This window comes from Erythrolamprus reginae, chromosome 3 (assembly GCF_031021105.1).
Source record: "Erythrolamprus reginae isolate rEryReg1 chromosome 3, rEryReg1.hap1, whole genome shotgun sequence".
Lineage (NCBI taxonomy): Eukaryota > Metazoa > Chordata > Lepidosauria > Squamata > Dipsadidae > Erythrolamprus > Erythrolamprus reginae.
The window spans coordinates 33,470,149-33,479,681 of record NC_091952.1 but is presented as its reverse complement, the minus strand read 5'-3'; positions in this window follow the sequence as shown (position 1 = coordinate 33,479,681).

Genomic DNA, 9,533 nt, shown 5'->3' with positions numbered 1-9,533 from the left:
ACAGGCATTCTTCTCCCTAAAGCAGTATGCTTCTTTTCTCCTTCCTGATTGTATTAAACTACTTTTAGATGCATCAGTCTTTGTAGTTCAATCTAAATAGTTAAATTACTAAGCTGACTCATAGACTAATTCTACTAGCATTATAGCTCTTAAAAGAACAGTCTTTTAATATAGAGTATCTGAATCTGTCCAACCATCTTTTCCATTATCTTCCTCTTTTCTTCTCTCAACTTTTTAAAATATAAACATTTGAAATCCTTCTGTGGCTTGAATTACATGTCCAAAATATATGTTTCTACTTGCTTATAGTGAGTTATAATCCAGTTAGATGAAAATTAAAGGATCCACAAAAATTATCAGATTGCAGAAATCACTGAAAAAGTTTCAATGCCATTTTAATAGCACAAATTGTCAGTTTCTATAATGAGTATCTATAAAACATCTTTTAACACCCAGCATCAGGTGTGTTGGTGATGACAAAGCAGGATCAGCCAACTTAGATGAAGATTTTGTGCGTTGTGCACAATTGTCAAAGTAAAATCAGTATCAATGTGGCAGATGTTCAGCATTAGCCCATTAAAAATTATCTATAGAAGCTTCAAGTAGAAAATTATTTAATATATGACATTTTCAAAGGCAGTTTTTATATGTATATATTGCCATACACTCTTGTCAGATCTATGTATCTATGCACACAAAACATGGTTGTGTATGTATGTAGACATGGACGACTAGCATTTGAGTTCAGAGATCTACTAGAAGATTTCAAGAATTATAATTCCATTTTTTCTACAAAAGATTCTTATATGGCAGAACACACTGTTTTCTTTAAAAATCAATTTGCAATGTATTTTTTAAAAAATCTCCATTCTTCTAGGTAAGTGCAATCACATGAATTCAGTCATTATCACTGTTGTATCCTGTAATTTTCTGTAATTATGTGTTTCATTGTTTGATTTTTATTATGTTTTATTGTTTTTAATCTATCTGAAGAACATTGAGGGCTTTAAATTTTGAAAAAGAAACCTAAATCTAGTTGTTCAACATCTGTAGATTATAAATAAATCCCCAGTTATAAGATTACTGGCAACAAGGTTTTGGACTATGGGGAGGAGGGATGTTATTTTTATTTTTGGCTTTAAGAAAAGACAAGAAAGAATTGTACAGAACATAAAAGGGAGGAGGAGAGGAGCAACATTCTTTCATATTTTTTCCCCTTAACGTCACATTATCTATACAGAGCAGGGCTTTCTGAAGGGAAGCTAATATAAACATGTACAGTTGGTAAGATCCCAAGGAAGTCCTATCAGGGCATGCTATGTGGTTATCTAAAAAGAACACAAAGAATCTCCTCTCAGCACCTCTTCATAAAACAAAATTACTCCCTCTACCCCCACATCCTAAGCTCTGTTCTGACACACCAAAGCACCCCAGATTACTGCTGCATTATTGTGATTGTTCATTCAAGAGAGCTGTAAGTTTATCAGTAAAGACATTCCAGGGTCTCACTCCGAGAGACCTGAAAACAATGTGTTGTATCCTGGAATGGCTACCTTGTAACGCTGTAAATAGTTTGTTCCTCTTTTCCAGCGCTGTCTGAGCCCAAGCAGGAAGTCGCTCCTGATTGGCTCAGACGCGGCCGGCTCTCGCTTTGGCGGGAACCGCAAAAGTATAAAAGAAGCGGTTTCTCCCTGCAGAGCCAGTCGGTACTCGCTGAACTGTCACTTTACCTTGCTGAGCTGTCACTTGTTCTCTGAGCTGAATAAAAGTACTGATTGCTCAAAACCCTGTCTCTGGGTCTACTTCACTGGCGACGAACGAACGGAAGAACTTCGCGTGCAACATGGACAAAATCCAGATCGGCCAGGCTCCAGAACTCTTCGATTCCGAGAAAATGACATGGGACGAGTACATGGCCACCTTCGAGATATTCCTCGAGGCGGCGGGAATGCAGGACGCCGGAGCCGATCGCAGACGGGCTATTTTTCTCAACTACTGCGGCGCAGAGATCCGTAGACTTGCCCAAACTCTCACCGAGCCAGAACAAGCAAGAGCCACAGCGTGGGACGTCCTTCAACAGAAACTAGCGAGCCATTTTAAACCAACCAGACCAGCCATGGTTTACCGGCATCAATTTCACATGATGGCTCAGAGAGAAACCGAGTCAATCAGCCAATTCACAACGCGGCTTCGAACGGTACTTGCTCAATGCAAGTTTCAAGACCCGGAAGCTCGCCTTACCGACGCCTTGGTTTTCGGCATGAAGAGCAACTCGGTGAGAAACAAACTCCTCACCGAAGAAGAGCCGACGCTACAAACCGTAATTAAATTAGCACAAACCGCGGAAGCAGCCGACGCAGCGGCAAGAGAATTAAAGGAGCACGGAAGGCGAGAAATCATTGCCAAAATCAACGCCGAGTCTCCCAGCGCCGAGGGAACAGACGACCTCAGCCAGCCGACTAGAAACGGGGACAACTGCCTCCTCCTGCAAGACCAGCCGAGACATCCTAGAGCTACTCACCCAGCCCCCTGCGCGGGCTGCCGGGGAAATCACCAGCGCCATCGATGCCCCTTCCGAGACGCTACTTGCCACCGTTGCAACCGGAGAGGCCACATCGCCATCGCATGCAGAGCAACGGCACCAGAAGAAACGTTTGCCACACAACAATACCAGCGACCTCAAAACCAACCCCCCCAATCGCGAGAAAGGAGACCGTTCCGCAGCTCGGGTCAAAGGAACTACTCAAGCGCTAACCGCGACTACAATAGAGGTAACTCTAAATTTTCCGTGAATAACACGGCAACCAAAAAGGGGGCTAAAATTGTTATCTCATTGTTACTAAATAACCAGCCTTGCTCAATGGAGCTGGATACGGGCTCGAGATATACCATCATGCCCTGGGAAAAATTTAAACTATACATGCCTAATGTGTCTAAGGCTGACTTAACTCAAACCTCATTGGTGATCAGAGACTTCCAAGGGGGGGTAATCTCGGTCCTGGGAACAGCAAATGTACCTATTGCCTTTAAGAATGTGAAATGTACCCTTCCCATGCTTATTGTGACGGGGGCCAAACACTCCCTGCTGGGTCTAGCGTGGATGGAACCGTTGGGGATCGAAATTTCGGGTGTGTGTAATGTAAACTGTGATAATATGCCTAACTTTGTGAAAGAGTTCCCTGAAGTGTTCAGCCCCACCTTGGGATTGTATAAGGGACCCCCTATATCTTTCTCTATCGACCCCAAGGTCCCACCGGTCAGACTGAAACCTCGCAGGGTTCCCCTTCCGCTTCTCCCCAAGCTGGACATGCAGCTGGACAAACTCATTAGTCAAGGTATTTTGGTCCCTGTGGAACAGGGGCCATGGGAAACTCCCATAGTGACACCATTGAAGCCAGATGGCTCTTTAAGAGTTTGCGCTGATTACAAATCAACCTTGAATAAGGCACTCCAACACCACCCCTACCCCATCCCGGTCGTGCAACAACTCTTACACTCCCTGGGGGAGGGAAAAAGGTTCGCAAAGATCGACCTGGCCCAGGCTTACCAGCAGCTTCCGGTCGATGAACAAACAGCAAACGCCCAAACGATTGTAACACACAGGGGGGCTTTCAAATGCACGAGGTTACAGTTTGGGGTAAGCATAGCCCCAGGAATATTCCAGAGCATCATGGAACGCCTATTGTCAGGGGTAAATGGGGCAATTCCATATTTTGATGACATCTTAATTGCAGGGGAAAACCAGGGGCAAGTGAACAAAAGAATAAGGGAAGTACTTAAGAGGCTACAGGACAAAGGGTTACGAATCAAGCCTGATAAATGTGTCTGGGGAACTGACAGTGTTGAATTCCTTGGGTATAAAATAGATAAGGAAGGTATCCACCCCACAACAGAGAAGCTGAGAGCAATTAGAGAAGCCCCAGAGCCACAAGATAAGAATGAGTTGCAGGCATTTTTGGGCCTCCTTAATTTTTATTCCGTTTTTTTAAAGCAGAAGGCAACAGTAGCAGAGCCTCTCCATCGTTTACTCCAGAAGGAAGCCCGCTGGACATGGGGGAAAACTGAACGTGAAGCTTTTTCTCAAATAAAAAATTTAATAACTTCTAAAAGTGTAGTAGTCCAATATAGTGCTTCACTACCCATTAGGCTCACGTGCGACGCTTCGCCGTACGGCATAGGAGGAGTCTTAGCTCACGTTCTACCGAATAAGACAGAGGCCCCAATAGCATTCTTTTCAAGAACCATGACCAGCACAGAGAGGAATTATAGCCAGTTAGACAAGGAGGCTCTAGCATTAGTGGCAGGGGTAAAGAAGTTTCACAATTACATTTTTGGGAGAAGCTTTGAGCTAGTCACTGACCACAAACCCCTACTAGGCCTGCTAGCCCCCAACAAGCCCACTCCACCTTTTATGTCTCCAAGACTAATCAGATGGGCCCTTTTCCTCTCAGGGTATCAGTATGAGCTCACCCACAAGGGGGGGAAGGAAATCAATCATGCAGACGGCCTCAGCAGATGCCCCATAGCAGACTTGGTAGAAGACCCTGTTCCTGCCACAGATGTGCTAATGATAGAACTCGAGGAAAACCCACTAACCACAGCAAAAGAGGTAGCTGCACACACGCAGCAAGACCAAATCCTTAAACAAGTGGTGAACTGTGTTCTAAAGGGATGGCAAAATGATATTGTTAAACCTGAATTGTGTGATTTTAAGAACAAAAGGCTTGAATTATCATATGTAAAAGGTTGTTTGCTGTGGGGGGATAGAGTGATCATCCCCAAACGCCTAAGGGAAAAGGTACTCAAAATGTTACACGTGGGCCATCCTGGGATTGTCAGGATGAAGAGCCTAGCAAGGGGGCATTTATGGTGGCCAGGGCTTGATGCTGATATTGAAAGTTGGGTTTCAAAGTGTGACCCGTGCCAAGAGTCTAGGCCCAGTCCCCCCAAAACAACTCCGGCTGAGTGGGAACAGCCTGCTGGCCCTTGGTCTAGGATCCACATTGATTTTGCTGGCCCAGTGGGGTCTCAGTACTTCCTAATAGTGGTTGATGCTTTCTCCAAATGGTTGGAAATAATAGCAATGAACAACATAACCACAAGTGCCACTATCAAGGTATTGAGCAGACTGTTTGCATCCCACGGTTGCCCTGATCTATTAGTGTCTGACAATGGACCACAACTAACAGCCAGGCAATTCGAATTATTCCTAGATGGCCTAGGGGTCAGACATGCCCTCATCTCGCCTTACTCGCCCTGGGCTAACGGGTTGGCAGAACGTTACGTAAGGGTGGCAAAGGAGGCATTGCACAGGTCAGGCCCTGGAGATGTGCAACAGAACTTGGACCAATTCTTATTAACCCAGCACATTACCCCTAACTCGCACACACATGTAAGCCCTGCAGAGTTATTGATGGGGAGAAAGTTGAGGTCACCATTAGACAGGTTAAACCCAAGGTTCTGTGTGAATAATAACCAAATGTGCATGAAACCAGAAAGAGAAATGTATTTGGGTCAAAATGTATATGTAAAATGCTTTGATGGAAATGTAAACTGGATGAAGGGAATTATTGTTAAGTAAAACGCACCCAAGACTTATATTGTTAAACTGGAGGATGGTCGTTTGTGGAAACGACACATAGACCACATTCGGAAACGAACTGAAAACCAATTGCAACAACCCGCTGACTCGGACTCTCCCCCTTCAACAGACTTTTGTACATTGCCCGAACTAAGAAACACGCAAAGAGACTTATCGGGCCAGGGGGAACCATCCAGCGACGCCGAGCCATCCTCGTCCTCCGAGGCCTTCGTTGGGCCCGCCAGGCCAAGTCCGCCGCACCGGGAGAGCAGCGGCGAGCCATCCTCCACAGTCAGTGGCGAAGGAGAAAATGGACTGCGCAGGTCAGCGCGAGAGCCTCGAAGGCCTCACCGATTGGACGACTTCGTCACGTGGCTTTCTTGATGGATGAGTCCAACTATGAGGGGAGGGGTGTTGTATCCTGGAATGGCTACCTTGTAACGCTGTAAATAGTTTGTTCCTCTTTTCCAGCGCTGTCTGAGCCCAAGCAGGAAGTCGCTCCTGATTGGCTCAGACGCGGCCGGCTCTCGCTTTGGCGGGAACCGCAAAAGTATAAAAGAAGCGGTTTCTCCCTGCAGAGCCAGTCGGTACTCGCTGAACTGTCACTTTACCTTGCTGAGCTGTCACTTGTTCTCTGAGCTGAATAAAAGTACCGATTGCTCAAAACCCTGTCTCTGGGTCTACTTCACAATGCATTTGTGAAAACAATGCCATTTCTATGGCGGATTTGTTGAAAGGAAGTTTGATATGGAACAGTGTTGGGGCTGAAATGGCAACAGAGAATAAGAGAATGGAGAAACAAGATTCAGACTTTGGAAACGGAGAGTGTTTAGAAAACAAAATAGTAAATAAAGGGTAACTGTGGAGACACAAATACATAGAGTTGATGGGGAAAGGAATCCTATTTGGTTGAGTCAGCATACACTGTACTGGAAAAATGTTGGTTTTGTTAGCTTATTAATTCTAGGCCTTGTGCCCCAGAAATCTAAAAAGCACACAGTCAAAATATACAATAGTGTTATCATCCCTTCAGGGAAAGTTTAAAACATTACAATTAGACCACTTTTGGTATCAAATGCTTCTGTTAATCAAAGGGGAGTCTAGAACTATCAACCTTCAGTCCAGGTATCCTATTGTTTCTCCTAATGCATTTGTTATCATCTGGCTATAGTTCATTAAGAAACCACTAGTAGTAATGTCAATACTGAGGAGAGGAAGGTGATCCCAATTCAGAAATTCTTTTACTCTCTACAAGACCAAAATTAAACACTGTTATTATGATTGGTCACATAGTTAGCCAAATGTTTAGACTGGATTTGACATTTTTGCTTGCAATCCTGAAATTTTTACTAGTTCCTTTATCTGTGCTTGAGTGCAATTTTTGGGTAAGAATTTGGTTTTATCTTCATTAATTTTTAAACGGCCTTCCCAAATAGTTCTAATTCCTTTAACAGATTTGTTATTGATGATTTTGGTTCTTCGAGGAAGAATACCAAGTCATCCGCAAAAGCTTTTTATAATTTTCTTTATTAATTTTGGTGCCTTTAATATCTGGGTTGTTTCTAATTTGGTTAAGTAATACTTCAAGTGATAATATAAATAATAGGGGTGATAAAGGGCAGCCTTGTCTTACGCCTTTACAAATTTTACGTTCATCAGTCAAGTCACCATTTACCCTCACCCTCGCCCTTTTAATTAGTGTACATGGCATCGATCATTTTTTCAAATTTAGGACCAGATTTCATAATTTTAATTGGCTGTTTGAAAAAGTCCCAATTTAAGTTGTCAAAGGCTTTTTGTGCATCTAGAAAAAGCATAGCCAATTGTTTATCATTGTTACCTTCGTAAAAATCTAAATGTTTAGAACTATTTTAGTATTGTTTCTGATTTGTTGTGGGGGTAAAAATGTATTTTGATCAGAATGAATAGTTTTGTTTAAGATTTATTTGATCCTTTCCGCAATAATTGTCATAAAAAAATTTGTAATCCACATTTAACAGGGATATTGGTCTATAATTTTTAATTTGATTTGGCATTTTTATCCGCCTTTCCAGTCTTTCCCAAAATCCAGGGATAGGCAGATGTTCTGGTAAAGTAAGACAAGTGCACCTACCTTTTTCAATTGATTGAAACAATTTTGTCAATGCTGGTGGTATTTAAGAGGTATGCCATTTATTTTGGGACTGTATCCAAGGAATCTATAACTGCTGGCATTATCTTTGTTTTCTTTTGTCACAATATTTCTACATCTATTTGCAGATTTTTCTATTTTGCTATTTTCTCCAGTTTGTTCTCTTCTCTTCTGCTGTCTCCAGGTGTTGCAACATCCGCTATTTACACTTTTTTTGTTTTTCTTATCAACAGTTAAATCAAGGACATTGTGTTGCAGATGCTTGAATTCTGCAGTGCCAGACTACTTTAGCTTCTTCATTTTCTATTACTTTGTCTACTTCATGGTCCCAGACAGGTATTTTTTGCAGATGTTCCAATGCACCATAGTTACTGTTTGTCATACAATTTTTTTGTAATCAGTTTGTGAAACTTTCTTGCAGCAGCTAAATAATAGGTCCACTGTTTCTTCAGCTTCTTTGCAGAGGTGGGATTTGCTGTCTTCTCAATTTTATATATATATATTGTACATATTTGGTCACATGCTATCAAAATTAGCCTTTCTGACACTTTCTTCAATTGCCTTGCTCTTAGTTATTTCCATATTATGCCTGTTAGCTTTTTTGTGTAATGACATGTAATATTTTGCCTTGCAAAGTCTCTTTTCTATTCTTTATTTGGTCTTTCTTGTAGGATACTTTAGTCTCTGTAAGCCTTCATGAGGTATGAGGGAAACCCAGAAAGTAATGCACCACATTTTTTTTTCTCAGCCAACAGTAAAGGTACGAATGCAAAACTTTAGATATACATTATTTGAATTGTCAGGATGAGTGTGTAAATTTTGCATTTCTTCAGACAGATAGTGTAGCTGCAGCAGTGTTTTGAAATGGCATCTGTAAGTGTCACCATTGAATTTCTCACTGTGGAGAAAAAAATTGTTGGGAACATTCACAAATGTTTGTGTACAGTTTATGGAGAATCTGCAGTTGATAAAGGTACAGTTAGTCACTGGGCACAGAGGGTGAGGCTATTAGAAAACAGTTCAGTGATTCGCACAGTGCAGAAATGGCTTTGTGACCAGAACAAAGAGTGGTACCGACAGGGCATACACACCCTTGTGGCTCGCTGGAGGAAGGCCATAGAACAGGATGGAGATTACGTGGAAAAATAGGGAGTGGGGAAGAAACATAATTCTTTCTTGTGTGTAAGTTTCATTGTGTTTAATAAATAATTGTTGAAGAAAAAATGTGGTGCATTACATTCTGGGCAACCCTTGTAGTAGCTTTATTGCACCTTCTTCAGTGTTTCAGATACTCTTCCAAATCATTTTTCTTTCTTTAACTGTCTGGTAGATAAGATAAGATAGATAGATAGATAGATAGATAGATAGATAGATAGATAGATAGATAGATAGATAGATAGATAGATAGATAGATGATAGGTAGGTAGATAGATAGGTAGATAGGTAGATAGGTAGATAGGTAGATAGGTAGATAGGTAGGTAGATGATAGATAGATAGAGATAAATACAAATAGACAGATAAACAGACAGCTAGTCAAAGAACAAGTGTTGTATCACTGAAAAAGAAATGTCTTAAAATAAATTGGGGGGAGGATAATAGATCCTTCTTTCTCCAGTAGAAGTTATTACCCTACTTCCAGTATAGTTGCTGCTTGCACAGGCATATATGGGAAAAAGGAAGACTATTACCTCACTAATAGTTAAAAGTGATATATAATTAGAAACCCATTTGCATTAAAACTGTAAATGAATGGCTGTGTGCTAAGCATAAACTGGATATCGATGTGTTTGAAAGTAGGCAGATAAGGAGTACATAAGAGA